At 49.0% G+C, this 18,496-nt stretch overlaps 1 long non-coding RNA gene across 1 annotated transcript; it reads right to left on the bottom strand.

Annotated features, from left to right (window-relative positions):
• Positions 1-727: 727 nt before the first annotated feature.
• Positions 728-8,664, bottom strand: LOC144602804 (uncharacterized). The gene is made up of 3 exons (XR_013548513.1): positions 8,640-8,664; positions 7,904-7,961; positions 728-830 (listed from the first exon to the last, which is right to left on the bottom strand). It is a non-coding gene; the product is annotated as an uncharacterized LOC144602804 (long non-coding RNA).
• Positions 8,665-18,496: the final 9,832 nt, after the last annotated feature.

Raw genomic sequence — 18,496 nt, 5'->3', positions numbered from 1 at the left:
CAGCCGAGCTGCACCGGGCGATGTTAAGCCCGGCAGCCGAGCCGCACCGGGCGGTGAAAAGTCCCGCAGCCGAGCCGCACCAGCGGTGAAAAGTCCCGCAGCCGAGCTGCACCGGGCGATGTTAAGCCCCACAGCCGAGCTGCACCGGGCGATGTTAAGCCCCGCAGCCGAGCTGCACCGGGCACTGTTAAGTCCAGCGGCCAAGCCGCACCGGGATGTAAAGTCCAGCGGCCAAGCCGCACCGGGATGTAAAGTCCAGCGGCCAAGCCGCACCGGGATGCAAAGTCCAGCGGCCAAGCCGCACCGGGATGTAAAGTCCAGCGGCCAAGCCGCACCGGGCGATGTTAGGCCCCGCAGCCGAGCCGCACCCCGCGCCGTGAGGAAGAGAAAAGTTCCCCCCACACCCACCCACACACACCACCACCCCCTCCCACACATACACAACCAAAAAATATATATATAAAAACCATCCCAACACCGACACACAACAAAAAAAGGGAAAAAAAAGACAGACAGACTGCTAGTCAGCCGCTGCCGTTAGGCGCCGCCACGTGATACATGCTGTATCACTCTATGATACAGTGGTGGTCAATACAGCGTCATGTTCAAGTGATCAATCTCATAATGGTGACCACAACTTTGTCAGTTCTAGTCCAGTATGCAATGGATTGAACATTTGGTGACACGATGGCGCAGTGGTAGAGTTGCTGCCTCACAGCGCCAGAGATCCGGTTTCGATCCCGACTACAGGTGCTATTTGCACGGAGTTTGCACTTTCTCCCCGTGAGTCTTCTCCAGGATCTCCGGTTTACTTCTGCTCCATGTCTAAACTAAACTAAACATGGATATGTGAAGAATATTTAAAGATGATCCAAATCACCGTCTATTCATGTTCTCCAGAATTGCCTCCTGACCCGCTGAGTTACTGTACCACTCAATGTATTTTTCATTCCGTTTAGTTTCGAGATGCAGCGCAGAAACGGGCCCTTCGGCCTACCGAGTCCGCACCGACCAGCGATCCCCGCACATTGTCCTTAATGTGTGTAGGATAGAGTCAATGTTACATTGATACCAAGTCAATTAACTGACAAACCTGTGTGTCTTTGGTGTACGGGAGGAAACCGAAGATCTCGGAGAAAACCCACGCGGTCACAGGGAGAACGCACAAACTCTGCACAGACAGCACCCGTAGTCAGGAATGAACCCGGGTCTCTGGCGCTGTGAGCGCTGTAAGGCAGCTACACTACCGCTATTGTTCACGTGATCAGTCCAGTGAGTGTAGTTTTGTACTTTCAGCCCAAGACACAGCCTGTACAGAGATCGAATCTACTGAAGGAATATTATTCACGTTGAGTAATTTTCACAACATTAACTGTTTTCATCGCTGATTTATCCTGTAGGCATCACCTTGTGGGACTTGCAGAAACTGCAGAGCCACCTTGACCACCGTGACCAGCCCAGCACTGAGTTCCACATCATTGCGTCAGACTCCATGGAGAACAAAGCCGCTGCCCTCAACGTGTCAGGGTCACTGAAGGCAAGTCTGCTGGGTGGGTTAGTGGAGGTGAAAGGGTCGGCAAAGTATCTCAGCGACACGAAGACATCAAACCAACAAGCACGAGTTACCCTTCAGTACAAAGCCACAACCAGGTTTGAACAACTGACGATGAGTCACTTAGGGAGGCAGAATATTACCTACCCGGGTGTGTTTGATGAGGGCTCAGCCACCCATGTCATTACAGCAGTGCTGTACGGGGCCCAGGCCTTCTTTGTGTTTGATCGAGTGGCTTCATCAGCAGAGAACATGCAGGATATTCAGGGCAACATGGAGGTGATGATTAAACGTCTGCCGAAGATTGCGATTGAGGTAGAGGCCTCCCTAGCAATGACAGACGAACAGAGTTCTCAAGCCGTGAAGCTTAGCTGCACCTTTTACAGGGGACTTCTCGCTGAAGAACAATCCCACCACCTTCCGAGATGCCAGACCTGCCAGAACAATCCCAGGCCGAGAGCAGGCAGGGTTTACCATCGACTGCTCTCTGACTATCATCGACACGCCAGGGTTCGGGGACACCAGGGGCATCAGCCGGGATCAACTGATCACTGACCACATCCACGAGTTCTTCAGTTGCCCACAGGGCGTTGATCAGATCAACGCGGTCTGTTTCATCGTCCAGGCCGCCCTGGCTCGCCTGACCCCCACACAGAAATATGTCTTTGATTCCATCCTTTCCATTTTTGGCAAAGATGTCGCGGAGAACATTCAGATACTGGTGACGTTCGCGGACGGGCAGCTGCCCCCAGTTCTGGAGGCCCTGAAAGCCGCTCAAGTACCCTGCTCCAAAGACAAAAAGGGATTGCCAGCGCACTTCAAGTTTAACAATTCCACCATTTTGGCCCAGCGTCTGACCTCTGGCGATGGGGGGAGATCTGACTACAGCGGGGAAGAGGATAATGGCTTTGACCTGATGTTCTGGAAGATGGGGACAAACAGTATGAAGAAGTTCTTTGTAGCCCTGAGCACGATGCAGGCGAGGAGCCTGCGCCTGTCCAGAGATGTTCTGAAGGAGCGTAGGCAGCTGGAGTCTGTAGTGGCCGGGTTGCAGACTCAGATCCAAGCAGGGCTGCCCAAATTGGAGGAGCTCAAGAAAACCCAACAAGTTCTGAACCAAACCCAGTCCAACCTGGACGAAAACAAAGATTTTGAGTACGAAGTCAATGTGACTGTTAAAGAACATAGGAAACTTCACAAAGGTGCTCCATTAATAAACAACTGTACGGTTTGTGAATACAGTTGTCACAACCCTTGTCCGTATGCAGGTTATATTTTCAAATACTGGTGTTCATCAATGGACGGGTGGGGAAATTGTAAAGTCTGTCCTAACAATTGCGCTATGCGCAAACACCTCAGGGAAGAGTACAGGTATGTCTGTGTAACATAAAAAGAGAAGAGGACCTACAACGATCTGAAGGAAAAGTATGTGGTGGCATACGGTGAGAAGATGAGCCAGCAGAAGGTTATGGAGTCACTTGAGAAGGACTTTACTGAGGCGGAGAACACAGTGCTGATGCTGATTCAAGAATTATCCCAGGGCATTAGACGACTTGAAGAAATAGCCCGGAGACCAAACCCACTGTCCACGCCGGCTTACATTGACCTCCTGATTCAGGCTGAGAAAGACGAGGCGAAGCCAGGCTTCATTGAGCGAATTCAGGCACTGACCGCTGTGAAGAAGCAGGCAGAGCTCCGAGAAAGAATCGCCAACAACGAGAAGCTGTTGCCAGAGTATTTGAAGGAAGGTGTGGCGGGAGGGAAAAATACTGGAGAAAAGTTAAAGGACAAAAGGTCAAACGTGATGAGTTGGTTCTCCAATCACTCCTCCTTCCCAGCTCTCCTACCACCCTGACCATCCACCCGATTACATTGTATCTCTGCTTGCTTTGTTGTCACCTTGCCCTGGCTAACAATTATCTATTCAGTCCGAAGGGTCTCGACCCGAAACGTCACCCATCCTTTCTATCCAGAGTTGCTGCCTGACCCGCTGAGTTACTCCAGCATTTTGTGTCTATCTTCGGAGTAAACCAGCAACTGCAGTTCCTTCATACACAGAGGAGAGGTTTTCATTTCAGACTTCACCAATACCTTGTGGTTCCACATAGAGATGGGTCCCTAATGGGTCCTATCTTTTTACTGGATACATAGTGGCGCAGCAGTTGAGTTGCTGCCTTACAGCGACAGAGACTCGGGTTCGATCATGACTATGGATGCTGTCTGTACGGTTTGTACGTTCTCCCCATGATAGCATGGGTTTTCTCTGAAATCTTTGGTTTCCTCCCACACTACAAAAACGTACAGGTATGTAGGTTAATTGGCTTGGTGTACGTGTAAAATTGGCCCGAGTGTGTGTAGGATAGTGTTAATGTGCGGGAATCGCTGGTCGGTGCAGACTCGGTGGGCCGAAGGGCCTGTTTCCATGCTGCATCTCTAAACTAAACTAAAACATAAAATGCTTTGGACCTGTCCTTAATCTTGTCTGCCACTGTGTGCCTTTTTGCACTTATAATCAATTTTTAATTATTCACTCTGTCGGTATGGCGGCGCAGCGGTAGCGTTGCTGCCTCACAGCGCCAGAGACCCGGGTTTGATCCTGACTACTAGTGCTGTCTGTGCAGAGTTTGTATGCGCTCCCCATGACCCGTGTGGGATGTCTCCAGGATCTCCCAGTTCCTCCCACACTTCAAAGACTTACAGGTTTATTGGCTGGTATAATTGTAAATTGTCCCTGGCGTATGTAGGATAGAGTTAGTGTCGGAATCTGTGGTTGGTGCGGACTTTGTGAGCCAAAGGGCCTGTTTGCGCACGGAGAAAACTAAACTACATCTCGTGGTTCCACATAGATTGATCTCCGATGGGTCTTATCCTTTTACTGGATAAACATAAAATGCTTTGGACCTGTTCTTAATCTTGTCTGCCAGTATTATTTTTTAATGCTCGTTACTTCTAATACAATTTTATCCCCTATTCCTTCTACATACTTCCCCCTTTCAATTCAATTTTTAGTAACTTTTCTCTTCCAAAACCAATAGGATAAATGGTAGACATCGATCTCGTGACAATTATATCTTATACCAGACATTATTCTTTCTGAAGACACAAAGAATCCACCAGGTGGTGCCAGCAATGGCTGCCTCGCCAACAGTCTGTCCTTTCCTTCTTTGTGTTTTAATTCTTTGTGTTTTAATTGTATGTGTTAAATGTATGTTTTTAGTCTTCTTTAGTTTGTTTTATGTGTGTGGGGGGGGGGGTGGGGTGGGTTGGGGGAAACCTTTTTCTAACCTCTTACATCGACGGGGATGTGATTTTGTTCCGTATAGTATCTCCATCAGCATTGCAGTCTAACATCGAGGAGCTGGCGCCCTTTGATGGAGATCGATTTTGAGAGCTCCAACCGCAGTCCCCTACGGGACTTTAACATCAAGGAGTTCGCGATCCCTTGGCCAAGGGCCGACCTCAGAACTCCAACTGTGGGTGCTCGCGGACTTAACAAAACGGAGCCCGCGGTCTCTGGTCAGAGACCGACTTTGGGAACTCCAAGACACAGGAGCTTCGACCGCCCCGACGCCGGGGCTTCGACCGCCGGCTGCGGGAGCTTCGATCGCCCCGATTGTGGATGATTCGATTGCCCCGATCGCGGGAGAATAAAGAGGAAGAGGCTTGGACTTTTTTCCCATCCATCACAGTGAGGAATGAGGAATCCGCTGTGGTGGATGTTTATGTTAACTTTTATGTAGTTGTGTGTCTTGTAACTTTTTCTTTCGTATGGGTGTATGGTAATTCGCATATCACTGTACCTTAATTGGTACACGTGACAATAAAGACCTTTGAAGAATTGCAGATGCAGGACTTTTGCTTACAACAAAGTGTTGGAGTAATTCAACGGGTCACGCAGCATCTCTGGAAGACATGGGTAGGCGACATTTCACGCTGTGCTGCTTTTTCAGATTATTGTAGTAGGAGGGAGAAAGCTGGAAATAAAGTGGGGATGGGGGAGAAGATACTTGACAGGCTTTGTCCTGTCCCATCCCTTCAGCTTTCTCCCGCCTATTTTGAAACGTCACCTGCCCACATCCTAGAGAAATGCTACTTGACCCGCTGAGTTACTCCGGCACTTTGTGTTTCTACGCATTATCATTTCAGACATAATCTGTAACTTTCCAACGGACTATTGTTTCAGATGATACTACGTTGTTGCTTCTGCATTTTAATGTATGTATGCCTGCTTTACATTGTATTGCAATTAATATATGGCTTATTCCAATAGAAGCTAATTTTTGAATTAAAAATTACAGATGCACTTGGATGAATTAATGTGTGTGTGTGTGTAAACTTTGACGATTTGTTCGGAAATCAGGTTCTTGATCTGGGACAATTGAGTAGTCACCGGAAGCTACAAATCAAGGAGAATGTACACTACCTATTGAGGAAGGACTAGCCACGTCTTCGCATCTCCACCCCTTTTCGCCTTCCGCAGAGACCGTTACCTCTGCAATTCCCTATTTAACTCATCCCTTCCCACCCAAACCACCTCCTCCCCAGGTAACTTCCCTGCAACCACAGGAGATGCAACACCTGTCCCTCTACCTCTTCCCACGACTCTGTCCAGGGACACCAACAGTCCTTTCAGCTTAGGCAGAGGTTCATTTGCACCTCCTCCAACCTCATCTACTGTATCAGCTGTTCAAGACATCAGCGAGACCATATGTATACTGGACGATCGTTTTGCTGAACACCTTCGGTCAGTCCGCCTGGACCTACCTGATCTCCCGGTTGCTGAACACTTTAATTCTCCCACCCATTCGCATTCTGACCTTTCTGTCCTAGGCCTCCTCCATTGTCAGAGTGAGGCTAAATGCAAATTGGAGGAACATCTCATATTTCGCTTGGGCAGCTTGCAATCCAGTGCTATGATTTTTAATTTCTCTAACTTCAAGTAACCCCTACACTCTCTCTCCATCCCACCCCCACCTAAGTCGCACCAGCTTCTCGTTCTCATCCAACAATCAGCTAGCAATGATGGCCTGTTTCCTTCATTTCTCTGAAAGTTCTGATCAAAATTGCTGTAAATAGAGCAGTTAGTTACAATAATCTCCAGATCAAACAGTGATGAAATAGGCAAGTAATAACAATGATGATATGATTTAAAGAAGGGCAAAGTGTTAGTAGTCAGTGACAGGATGGTACGACTGGGGCTGCACAGTGGCGCAGCACGAGAGTTGCTGCTGTACAGCGCCAGAGAGCGGGTATCGATCCTTACTAAGGAGTGCTGTCTGTATAAAGTTTGCACGTTCTCCCCGTGACCTGCATGGGTTGCCCCCGGGTGCTCCGGTTTCCTCTCACGCTCCAAAGACGTGCAGATTTGTAGGTTAATTGGCTTGGTATAATTGTAAATTGTCCCTTGTGTTTGTCGGATGGTGTTTGTGTGCGGGAATCGCTGGTCGGTGCAGACTCGGTGGGCCGAGGGGCATGTTTCTGCACTGTATCTCTGTATGCAAAAAATTATCTCATTGCACCTCGGTAAGTGGCAAATAACATACTGTACCATAATTGCAATAGAAGTTGTGGAATTTCTGGATATTAAAGGCATTAAGTGATGAGAGGGCGACACTCGAGTCCAATGACTGACAATTTAAATTGAAACAAGGAACTACAGATGATGGTCTTCCCCATAGGACACAAAATGCTGGAGTAACTCAGATCAGGCAGCATCTGTGAAGAACATGGTCAGGCTGCATCCGTGGAGACGGACACAAAATGCTGGAGTATCTCAGCAGATCAGGCAGCATCTCTGGAGAATATGGATAGATGATCTTTGGATTCAAGACCCTTCTTCACTCACATTGACTGACATTCAGGAATGAGTAGGAAGGAACTGCAGATGCTGGTTTACACTAAAGATAGTCACAAAAAGCTCAGTGGGTCAGACAGCATCTCTGGACTTTAATGCGGAATAGCGCAGAAAGAGGCCCTTTGTCCCACCGAGTTCATGCCGACCAGCGATCGATCCCTGCACACTCGTACTGGTGTGACGATGATAAAGGAAAGGACATTGTTAGCTGTTTGCTCGGTGAGAACTAGTTAGACAATATGACTCAACAAGACGAGCACCATTATCTGTACTTAAGATAAACGCAAAAAGCTGGAGTAACTCAGGAGAGAAGGAATGGGAGATGTTTTGGGTCAAGATTCTTCTTCAGACGAAGGGTCTCGACTCAAAACATCACCCATTCCTTCTCTCCAGCGATACTCCCTGTCCCGCTGAGTTACCCCAGCATTTTTTGTCTATCTTCGGTTTAAACCAACATCTGCAGTTCCTTTTTACACATTATCTCTACTTATTCTCACCTTGCAAACAGCTGTCAGTGGCCGCTGTTTCCTTTATCATCATTACTTTTTTGCATGTCTGAGAAACAGAGAAACACAGAAAATAGGTGTAGTCCATTTGAGCCATATTGATCATGGCTGATTATCCAGACTCACTTCCCCATTCCTGCTTTCTCCCCATATCTCTTGATTCCGTGAGCCCTGAGAGCTAAATCTAACTCCCTCTTGAAAACATCCAGTGAATCGGCCTCCACTGCCCTTCTGTGGCAGAGAATTCCACAGATTCACAACTCTCTGGGTGAAAATGGTTTTCCTCATCTCAGTCCTAAATGGACAGCCTCTTATTCTTAAACTGTGACCCCCCTGGTTCTGGACCCCCCTCCCCAATCCCACTCACCCCACCCCCCCAATACCACCCACCCCCCAACCCAAAACACCCAACCCCCCAACCCCATCCGACCACACCCACCCATCCCCCCAATCCCAAATACCCACCCCCCCCCAATCCCAAATACCCACCCACCCACCAACCCCCCCCCCAATCCATCCCACCCCCCTCCAACCACACCCACCCCCAATCTCACCACCCCCCCCAAAACCCCACCCCCACCCCCAACACGGGGAACATTTTTCCTGCGTCTAGCCTGTCCAATCCATGAAGAATTGCACATGTTTCTTTCATTCATTTGTTATCTCCACATCAGAGTTAATTATGTGCGTCGGCATCATTGCCATTGCACTGACATGTCCACTTCACCTTGGTCCTTGCTTTCGCTTTCACAACTGGTCGGAGCTTCCCCCGCCGAGCCCACAACGCCTCTGGTTTCCCGGCTGCTGTCCAGTCCCGGCTGGGGTTCATCGAGCTCCCGGGCCCGGGGAGAGTCTCGCCGTTCACCTCGCCGGTCCTCAAGAGCCCGCACTGGCAGCCTGGGTGGGGCTCCCGCTCGGACATGTTGTGTGTCGCCCGTCGGCGTCTCTTGCTGCTGCTGTTGCTGCTGCTTTCACTGTTCGCGGTTTGTGCGCTGGACGCGGAAGGTAAGTGGACAGTTTAATTCAGGACTGGACAAGGGATCAGCTTCAAAAGATGGGTTATTATTATTATTTTACCCCCTGTCAAAAGCGCACGGAACCCCCGACCCACACGTCCGCCGGCCGGTCGACTGACCGACGGAATGGCGCCAACAAGCCCGGGCAGCTCGAGCAGGAGTGTTGTCCACTCGTCACGTGACGCTCCCGGCGATGGCCAAGCGAGGGTCTGATGGTCACGTATCGCGGGTCGAGCCCGGGCGGGGGGCGGGGTTACGGGATGGTGACGTGACGCGCCCGCAGGGAGCCGAGCCGGAGCGGCTGCGGGAGGTTTCATTGATCACGTGGCGCACGCGGAGCGGCCGTTGCTGCCCCTGGCGCGTGAGCCGGGCGCGAGCGGGGACCGTTGTCCCATCACGTGTCGCGCTCGGAGATGCCCGAGCGGGGAGGGTCACGTGGCGCACGCGGAGTGGCCGTTGCACATTGGTCCCAGTGTCCTCCATTGGTCCCAGTGTCCTCTTTTGGTCCCAGTGTCCTCCATTGGTCCCAGTGTCCTCCATTGGTCCCAGTGTCCTCCATTGGTCCCAGTGTCCTCTTTTGGTCCCAGTGTCTGCCCGTTGGTCCCCGTGTCCGTCCGTAGATCTTGTTGTCCGTTGGTCCCGGTGTCCGTTGGTCCCGGTGTCCGTTATTGAATGGCGGTGGTGCTGGCTCAAAGGGCCGAATGGCCTACTCCTGCACCTATGTTTCTATTTCCTTCACAACGCCTACTTTGTTGTCTCCTTTTTCACACCTTGTCCTTCCTTAAGTCCTTGTCTCCCTCATCCTTGACTCCCAGTCTGTAGAAGGGTCTCCACCTGAAAAGTCACCTATTCCTTGTCACCAGAGATGCTGGTCTGACCCCTGACCTACTGCAGCTTTTTGTGTCTATAATTTCTTTAACTGCTGATGAAAGGATAACCCTCACATTCCAACAATTAGCCCAGTGAACACGCAAGGAACTGCAGATGTTGGAATTAGCTCAATTAATCTCTTTTGGTCTTTCTCTAAAGCTGGTTGGTGTACCCTATCTGAAAATATGCACTGTATTCCAGCAGACAAAACTGCTCAACCTGGTATGCAACCATTTCTCCCACTATCTCCCTGTGGGAGCAAGATCTAGATAATCTAGAAAGGTGCACAAAATATTCACAAGGAAGTTGCTTTGATTGGAGGATTTGAATTATCAGGTTAAATGAGATACATTGGGACTTGGAGGGAAGGAGACTGAGAGTTGACATGATACAGGTTCATAACATTTGAGAGGCATAGATAACCAGTGTTTGTTTCCCATGCTACGGGGCCTCTAAAACTAGAAGGCAGAGGTTTAATATGAGCTTTAAACGAGATCTGAGGCACAAATTTTCACACAGTTTTTGATATGTGAAAATCAAAAGCTAGGATATTATTTTAAACCAATATAAAGGTTTGGGGCAGCTGGAGTATTGTGCCCAACTCTGGGGTATATTGAAAGGTTATAATGCTGTGCAGAGGGGATTCCCCTCATGAAGATTACTGCTCTGTGGAATGACTGAAGGAGTTGAGGTTTGTGAACTGGTGCAGGGAAGTTTATCGGAAGATTTTACAGAGGTGGTTAAATTCAGCAGAAACTATGGGGCCAACAGAATCGTATGAATAAAGAAACGCATGAACTTGAGTGGTTCTTACTGTTGCTCATTTATATTTAAACTTTCCTCAACGTTTGTTCTCTCTCAAATAATTGGTGAAGTAGTTGACCTTATCCATTTCATCAAGAGAAAACTACAAATAGCCAGATCCAGAATACCAACTAAATAACCACAAAGTAGAGTCACAAACAGCTGGGCACAACTCAGCAGGTCAGACAGCATCTCTGGAAAATAGGAATAGGTGATGTTTTGGGTCAAGACCCTTCTTCACCGTACTTGACTGTTGCATTTGTTGCTGCATTTCAACGTTTTATTGCCTCAACAGTTCAAATGATTGTTTTCTTTTTATTCTATTCAGCAGAAACGGATGAAGTGGTGGGTTTCCTTGGTTCGTCATTTTTACTGGATCCCAAAATCACGGTTTGATCCCAGCAATGAGATGTTTTGGACTTCTCATGGCAGCAATGAAAGCATTGTTATTTTGGATCACGTCCCAGGTCTTTTCACAATGGAACCAAGTGAACAGTTCAAGAACCGGTCACAGTTCAATGCTACTAATGGCGCGCTGATGATAAATGGACTAAAAGCCAGTGATGAGGGAAATTACACCTTTACTGTCGATGGCAAAGATTTGAAAACAATACAACTGCTTGTCATTGGTAAGACTTTTCACTTTTTGTGGTGAAGCATGTGAAATCTGGGGCTGTTGGTTTCAAGAAAGGTTTTGTAGGAAGCCTGCCCTGGTAGAACAAGCACTGTAATGTTAGACATTCAGTCAGCTATGATGTTCCTGCCATCTTATGGAGCGGTTCACTTGGGATTATGATTCAATGTCCACCGCTGCGCTTGTGAGTTCAAAGTCGTTGAAAAGAAGATGGGGGAGGGAGGGAGCGATAGAACAAAGGCTAGATGCAAAATATTGGAGTATCTCAGCGGGACAGGCAGCATCTCCGGATAGAAGGAATGGGTGACGTTTCGGGTGAAGACACTTCTTCAGACCAATGGGAATATTTTTAATAGGGTGAGGCTTGAGAGGCCTCAGTGATAAAATGTTTACAATGTAATCTGTTTAAAGAGGGTAGTTCGAAGGAAGAGAGATAACATAAACAAAGGAGTGGAAACACTATGAAACCTCCAGCATGGCATCCCATACTAGTGGATAAAGAAAGACTGAGTCAATATTACAAATAGAAAATGTACATCGGAACTGGGTGGCCAGCTTCAGTACTGTCATGGTTGGCCAGGCCTGGTAAACACAACAGACTCCTCTCACTGAGAGCACGTGAGCCAGGTGAATAATTATGTAAATCCGTTAGATTCATTGTCACCATTCTTTTCATAATGTGAATTTAAATCTTGCAGTTGACAAGGTCAATTCCAAATTATTTAAACATCCTTTGCACCACCTCGCCCAGGATTCACAGCAACTGGGACCTCAACGCCTGTCATCTCGTCGCCCTTTCTCCCGTCATGCAGTGACCCTCTGTGGCTCCGGTTTCAACATACTAGGAGCATGGAGAACCAGCTGGGAACAGATTTTGCGACCTCCTCAACTCACTGTCGCACCGAACACCACAGCCTCACCCGGCTCGGACATGCCCCGCAAAGAGTGGGTCACCCTGAACCGGCTCCACACAGGGGTCGGACGGTTCAACGCCAACATGCATCGTTAGGGGTTGCGTTCATCAGCAGCCTGCATGTGTGGAGCAGACCAGCAAACAGGGCAGCACGTCATTTTTGACTGCGCTGTCCTCCGCCCCCTGGTGGAGGGGTAGACGTCACGGCCCTCGACAACAACACATTGCACTACAGCGCCTGGAGGGCGTTACATAACTTCTGCTGCCTCAAACGCAAGAAGAAGACAACTCTCTGGGTGAAAAAGCTTTTCCTCATCTTAGTCCTAAATGGCCAATCCCTTATTCTTCAACTGCGACCCCTGGTTCTGGACTCCCCCAACATCGGGAACATTTTTTCTGCATCTAGCCTGTCCAATCCCTTAATAATTTTACATGTTTCTATTAGATCCCGTCTCATCCTTCTAAATTCCAGTGAATACAAGCCAAGTCGACCCATTCTTTCATCATATGTCAGTCTCGCCATCCCGGGAATTAACCTGGTAACGCTGTACTCCCTCAATAGCAAGAACTCGTGTGAATGGGTGATAGATGGCGTGGATTCAGTGGGCCGAAAGTTCTTTTTCCATGCCGTATAGCTAAAACTAAAAAAATTAAAAGCCAAGCCTCACGCAGATATATAGTTACTGAATTAATCTGATATATAATTACTGAATTAATCTGAGCGTTGGTCAACATTCAAATTAATAACATTGTTTGAAATGAAATATGATATCGCAATTGGCAGAGAACTCCACAAATTCACAACTTTCTGGGTGAAAAAGTTCCTTCTCACCTCAGTTTTAAATGGCCTTCCCTTTATTCTAAGACAGTGGCCCCTGGTTCTGGACTCGCCCAACATTGGGAACATTTTTCCTGCTTGTCCAGTCCATTTGTAATTTTATACGTTTATATAAGATCCCCTCTCATCTTTCTAAACTCCAGAAAATGTTTGCTGTAAATATCCCTGGAGTGGTGGAAACTTGGGGAGTTGATGGGAACGTTGGAAAGTGTAGAAAGCAGAACCTAGATCAGTACGGAACAAGGACAAAGTGGCCACAGGGTGGCGCAGCGGTAGAGTTGCTGCCTCACAGCGCCAGAGACCCGGGTTCCATCCAGACTATGGGTGCTGTCTGTACGGAGTTTGTACGTTCTCCCCGTGACCTGCGTGGGATTTCCCCCACACTCCAAAGATATACAAGTGTGCAGGTTAATCAGCTTGGTAAAAGTGTAAATTGGCCCTTGTGTGTGTAGGATAGTGTTAGTGTGCGGGAATAGAAACATAGCAACATAGGAAATAGGTGCTGGAGTAGGCTATTCGGCCCTTCGAGCCAGCACCGCCATTCACTATGATCATGGCTGATCATCCACAATCAGTATCCTGTTCCTGCCTTTTCCCCATATCGCTTGATTCCATTAGCCCTAAGAACTGTATCAAAATCTCTCGAATACATCCAGTGAATTAACCCCTACTGCCTTCTGTTGCAAAGAATTCCACAGATTCACACCTCTTTGGGTGAAAAGGTTTATCCTCATCTCAGTCCTAAATGGCCTACCCCTTATTTTTAAACTGTGACCCCTGGTTCTGGACTCCCCCAACAACGGGAAATTTTTTCCTGCATCTAGCCAGTCCAATCATTTAAGAATTTTATGTGTTTCTATAAGATCCCCTCTCATCCTTTTAAATTCCAGTGAGTATAAGCCCATTCAATCCATTCTTTCACCATATGTCCGTCCCTCCATCCCGGGAATTAACCTGGTGAACCTACGCTGCACTCCCTCAATAGCATCGGCTCACCAGGTTAATTCCCGGGATGGCGGGACTGACATATGCTATTGCTGGTCGGTGAGCAAATGGGCCTGTTTCCACACTGTATCTCTACACTAAACTAAACTAAACTAAAGTAAACAGGCCCTTCAGCCCACACAGTCTGAACCCTGTCAGATAACATGTTGAATTAATCTTTGCCTGCACCTAATCCACGGTTGAATGGTGGACTAGACTTGATGGGCCGAAGGGCATAATTCTGCTCCTAGAACATGAACTCGTGAATCCATATCTCACTTTAGAGATGCAGCACGGAAACAGGCCCTTTCAGCCCACCGGGTCGGTGGCCACCAGCGATCCCCGCACACTAACACTATCCTATACCCACCAGGGACAATTTTTACCTTTACCAAGCCAATTAACCTACATACCTGCACGTCTTTGGAGTGTGGGAGGAAACCGAAGATCTCGGAGAAAACCCACGCAGATCACGGGGAGAACGTACAAACTCCATACAAACAGCACCCGTAGTTGGGATCGAACCCGCTGTAAGGCAACAACTCTACCGCTGCGCCACTGTGACCGCCCTATATCCCTACATATCCATATTTTTAAGTCTCTTAAAGCCTCTTAGAACCACTTAGAACCTCTTAAAGCCTCTTAGAACCTCTTAAAGCCTCTTAGAACCTCTTAAAGCCTCTTAGAACCTCTTAAAGCCTCTTAGAACCTCAAAGCCTCTTCGCCTCAGAACCTCTTAAAGCCTCTTAAAGCCTCCTTGAACCTCTTAAAGCATCTTAGAACCTCTTAGAACCTCTTAGAACCCCTTAAAACATCTTAGAACCTCTTAAAGCCTCTTAGAACATCTTAATGTCTCTTAAAGCCTCTTAGACCCTCTTAAAGTCTCTTGGAACCTCTTAGAACATCTTAAAGCCTCTTAAAGCCTCTTAGAACCTTTGAAATGCGTCTGAAATGCATCTGAAATGCCCGTGATAATAATGGGATTAGCATAGGATTAGTGCAGGTTAGGATGCTGAGTGCCGGCACGGATTCAGTGCCGAAGGACCTGTTTCTGTGCTGAATGACTCTAACTCGCCAAAGGTGAAATGACTTTACACGATCTTGTACAGTTCAATTTGTGACACTGACTGAAATATTGTCAGGGCTTTGAGAATTACAGCACAGAAACATTACCACAGACAGCTGTGGGGGCCAAGGCAATGGGTATTCTTAAAGCCTTTCCCCCCCTCCCTCTACCCCCCTCCACTCTCCACCCTCTCTCCCCTTCCCTCTCCCCTTCCCTCTCCCCCTTCCTTCTCCCTCTGCCCTTCCTCCCCCTCTCTCCCCCCTCTCTCCACCCTCTCCCCCTTCACTCCCCCTTCTCTCTCCCCTCCACCCTCTCTCCCCTCCCTCCACCCTCCCCACCCTCTCCTGCTCTCTCCCCTCTCCACCGCCCCTCTCTCACCCTGCACCCTCTCCCTTCCACCCACTTTCCCCCTCCACATCCTCTCACTCCCCATCCCCCTCTCCCCCTCCACCCCCTCTCCCTCTCCACCCCCTCTCCTCTCCCCAACCTCTCATCTCCCCAACCTCTCCCCCTTCCACCCTCTCCTCCTCCACATTATCTCTTCCCTCCACCCCCTCTCCTCTCCCCTTCAACCTCTCCTCCTCTCCCCTCCACCCTCTCTCCTTTCCATTCTACTTTCCCCCCTCTCCCCCTCCATTCCCTCTCCCCCTCTGCCCCTCCACCCTCCCCTCCACCCTCTCCCCCTCTCCCCTCCACCCTCTCCTCCACCCTCCCCTCCACCCTCTCCCCCTCTCCCCTCCACTCTCTCCTCCACCCTCTCCCCTCCAACCTTTCCACCTTCTCCCCCTCTCCTTTCCACCCTTTCCACCTTCTCCCCCTCTCCTCTCACATTTCCACCCTCTCCTCCCCCTCTGCCCCTCCACCCTCTCCTCCACCATCTCCCCCTCTCCCCTCTCCCCTCCACCCTTTCCACCTTCTCCCCCTCTCCTTTCCACCCTTTCCCCCTTCTCCCCCTCTCCCTCTCTCCTTTCCATCCTCTCCCCCTCTGCCCCTCCACCCTCTCCTCCACCATCTCCACCCTCTCCCCTCCACCCTCTCTTCTCCACCCTTTCCACCTTCTCCCCCTCTCCCCTCTCCCCATCTCCTCTCACCTTTCCACCTTCTCCTCCTCTCCCCCTCCACTCTCTCCCCTTTCCACCCTCTCCCCCTCTCCCGTCCACCCTCTCCCCTGCAAGAGGTGCCCAATGATCAGGAAGGCGTTACACACAAACTCACCGTAAAAGCAGTGACGTTCCTCTGGAGAAGAAAGGGGCCAAGTAACAGCGTTTGGCAGCAGGGCATCGATTCAAAACGAAAGTCAGATGTAAAGGGTATCTCTAGTGTTTTTCAAGGCGGTCACTTGTCCTGGAACTTTCCCCAGTGCCCTGAAGCAGTTCAGCTCGTACATTGACCCTGTGATGAAACCCTAACAGTTACATCGCCCCCACATTTTGCCACATTGACCTTCATCAGTCAGAGTATTGAGTATAGAAATTGTGAGATCATGTTACAGTTGTATAAGACGATGGTGAGACCACATTTGAAGTATTGTGTTCAGTTCAGGGCACCGTGTTACAGGAAATACATTGTCGAGCTGGAAAGGGTACAGAGAAGATTACGAGTATGTTGCCAGGACTAGAGGGTGTGAGCTACAGGGAGAGGTTGAGCAGGCTGGTGCGCAGGAGGATGAGGGAAGATTCCCTGGTGCGCAGGAGGATGAGGGGAGATCTTATAGAGATGCACAAAATCATGAGAGGAATAGATCGGGTAGACGCACAGAGTCTCTTGCCCAGAGTAGGTTAATCGAGGACCAGAGGACATAGGTTTGAGGTGAAGGGGAAAAGATTTAATAGGAATCTGAGGGGTAACATTTTCACACAAAGGATGGTAGGGGTGTGGAACGAGCTGCCAGAGGAGGTAGTTGAGGCTGGGACTATCCCATTGTTTAAGAAGCGGATAGACAGGTACACGGATAGGACAGGTTTGGAGGGATATGGTCCAAATGCAGGCAGGGGGACTAGTGTAGCTGGGACATGTTGTCCGGTCTGGGCAAGATGGGCCGAAGGGCCTGTTTCCACACTCTATGACTCCATGATCCTTTATGACTCTATAAATGAGTAGGAAGGAACTGCAGATGCTGGTTGACATCGAAGATAGACACAAAATGCTGGAGTAACTCAGCGGGTCAGGCAGCATCTCTGGAGAGAAGGAATTGTTGGCGTTTTGGGTCGAGACCTTTCTTCAGACTAAAAGATAGTGAGGGGGGGGGGGGGGAATATACTAGAGGCCGGAACAAAACCATACAGCTACCTCCTCTGCCAGCTTGTTCCACACACCCACCACCCTCCTGCACCTATTTTCGATGTCTGTGTTTCTATCTATCTCTGCCTTGAATATATCCACTGACTTGGCCTCCATAGCCTTCTGTGGCAATGAATTCCAATGAATTTCAAGCCGAGAATCTTCCATACAGACTGGACTGGACAGTCCGACCTGTTCATCTTTGGAGACCCGGGTTTGATCCTGTCTACGGGTGCTGTCTGTACGGAGTTTGTACGTTCTCCCCGTGACCTGCGTGGGTTTTCTCCCAGATCTTCGCTTTCCTCCTACACTCCAAAGACATGCAGGTTTGTAGGTTAATTGGCTTGGTATAAATGTAAGTTGTCCCCCAGTGTGTGTAGGATAGTGTAGTGTGCGGGGATCGCTGGTCGGTGCGGACTCGGTGGGCCTGTTTCCGCGCTAGTTTAGTTTAGAGATACGACGCAGAAACTGGCCCTTTGGATAAGGTTTCGGGTCGGGACCCTTCATTCCGAAATATCACGTACTGTATCTATGTCGACCAGCGATCCCCACTACACCAGGGACAATTTACAATTTTTACAGAAGCCAATTCACCTACAAACATGCACGTCTTTGGCGTGTGGGAGGAACCCGGAGAAACCCCACGTGGGTCACGGGGAGAACGTGCAAACTCCGTGCAGACAGCACCCGTGGTCAGGATTGAACCTGCCCACAATTACTCAGAGACCGTAGGTAACGATAAGATGGAGCAGGACATTAGGATCATTTAATACTTAATGATTTGCCAAGTCCAGTGGTAGCGTGTAAAATTGGAGGAACAGCACCTCTTATCTCGCGTGGGCAGCTTATACGCCAGCGGTATGAACATTGACTTCTCTAACTTCAAGTAACCCTTGCTTTCCCTGTCTCTCCGTCCCTCCCCCACCCAAGTCATCCAGCTTCAAGGTCACCTTGTTGCGTCTCATTGTCTGTAACTCGTTTTCACCTCAATAGTCAATAGTCGTTTATTTGTTACATACACATAAATGTGTAGTGAAATGAAACATTACCCGCAGTTGAACAATAAGACCAATAAGATTAATCAATAAAAATGCAATAACACATACAATCACAACTAACACCAAACAAAAAGAAACATCCATCACAGTGAGTCTCTTCCAGTCCCTCCTCACTCTGATG

Source organism: Rhinoraja longicauda, chromosome 19 (genome assembly GCF_053455715.1).
Source record: "Rhinoraja longicauda isolate Sanriku21f chromosome 19, sRhiLon1.1, whole genome shotgun sequence".
Lineage (NCBI taxonomy): Eukaryota > Metazoa > Chordata > Chondrichthyes > Rajiformes > Arhynchobatidae > Rhinoraja > Rhinoraja longicauda.
This window is presented reverse-complemented; position numbering and strand designations above follow the sequence as displayed.